Source organism: Rhea americana, unplaced genomic scaffold, assembly GCF_003343005.1.
Source record: "Rhea americana isolate MKP2758 unplaced genomic scaffold, rheAme1 scaffold_988, whole genome shotgun sequence".
Classification (NCBI taxonomy): domain Eukaryota; kingdom Metazoa; phylum Chordata; class Aves; order Rheiformes; family Rheidae; genus Rhea; species Rhea americana.
In genome coordinates, this window is record NW_028187186.1 from 1 (window position 1) to 1,437 (window position 1,437).

Consider the following 1,437-nt stretch of genomic DNA (forward strand, 5'->3'; position numbering starts at 1 on the left):
AAGGGACCCCCGGCATGTGGCACGTCTAGGGGACACGGTGTGGCACAGGGGGGTCTGTCCCCCAAGGGACCCCTGGCATGTGGCACGTCTAGGGGACACGGTGTGGCACGGGGGGGGGGTCTGTCCCCCAAGGGACCCCTTGCAGGTGGCACGTCTAGGGGACACGGTGTGGCACGGGGGGGGTCTGTCCCCCAAGGGACCCCTTGCAGGTGGCACATCTAGGGGACACGGTGTGGCACGGGGGGGGTCTGTCCCCCAAGGGACCCCCAGCATGTGGCACGTCTAGGGGACATGGTGTGGCACAGGGGGGGGTCTGTCCCCCAAGGGACCCCTGGCATGTGGCACATCTAGGGGACACGGTGTGGCACGGGGGGGGTCTGTCCCCCAAGGGACCCCCAGCATGTGGCACATCTAGGGGACACGGTGTGGCACAGGGGGGGGGTCTGTCCCCCAAGGGACCCCCAGCATGTGGCACGTCTAGGGGACATGGTGTGGCACAGGGGGGGTCTGTCCCCCAAGGGACCCCTGGCATGTGGCACATCTAGGGGACACGGTGTGGCACAGGGGGGGGTCTGTCCCGAAGGGACCCCTTGCAGGTGGCACGTCTAGGGGACACGGTGTGGCACAGGGGGACCCCTGTGCCCCCTTCCAGGCTGGGGGGGGGGCAAAGGGAGAGGCCCCCCCCCCGGGTGCCCCCCTCCCACCGGGTGCCCCCCTCGGGTCCCCTCTCACCTGCCACCAGTTGGGGTCGTCCTGGTTGACGACGTGGAGCAGGTCGCCGGCGGCGAAGCGCAGCCCGGCCTCCTTGCAGGGGATGAGGCTGTCGGCGCCGGGGTCGTAGTCGAAGTGGCATCTCACGAAGACCTGGGGGCGCCGGGGCTGAGCGGCGCCGGGGGGGGGGGCGCCGGACGCCCCCCGTCCGTGGGTCCGTCCTCCCCCCCCCCCGGGCTCTGGGGCACCACGCTCCACAGCAGCTCTGCCTTACCCCCCGTGCCTCAGTTTCCCCAGCGACAGCCCGGTGGCCTCGGAGCAGCGGCAGCTCCRCGAGGGGCGCAGGGGGCCGGGCACGCGCGCGTGCGCCCGCACGCCCACGCGCTTGCACGCGCGCACATGCACGCGCACGCTCCCTGCAAGCAGGTGCTTCCCGGCTCCTTGCCCGCGTGCAAGCACAAATCCACATGCACCTGCACGTGCCTTGCGTGCACGCGCTTGCACGCTCCCTGCACACACGCATACACACACACTTGCGCTTCACACACACACACACGCTCACATGCGCCTTGCACACATGCACACACACAGCCGGCGCCACCACTCAGCACAGCCACGCACACACACGACCCTCACTGCACACCTTGCTGCTGGCACGCGCAAACATGCAGTGCGCGTGCACACGCAACCCCCTCCCCACGTGCACACACACACACACACACACAC

General features: G+C 70.0%; 1 pseudogene across 1 annotated transcript in view; it reads right to left on the bottom strand.

The window, feature by feature from the left end:
• Nucleotides 1-732: 732 nt before the first annotated feature.
• LOC146584006 (MAGUK p55 subfamily member 2 pseudogene) overlaps nt 733-1,437 on the bottom strand; it is a 7,145-nt pseudogene continuing 6,440 nt past the window's right edge. The window contains exon 3 of the transcript XR_014898291.1: nt 733-864. The product of XR_014898291.1 is annotated as an MAGUK p55 subfamily member 2 pseudogene (transcript). The remainder of the gene's footprint in view (nt 865-1,437) is intronic.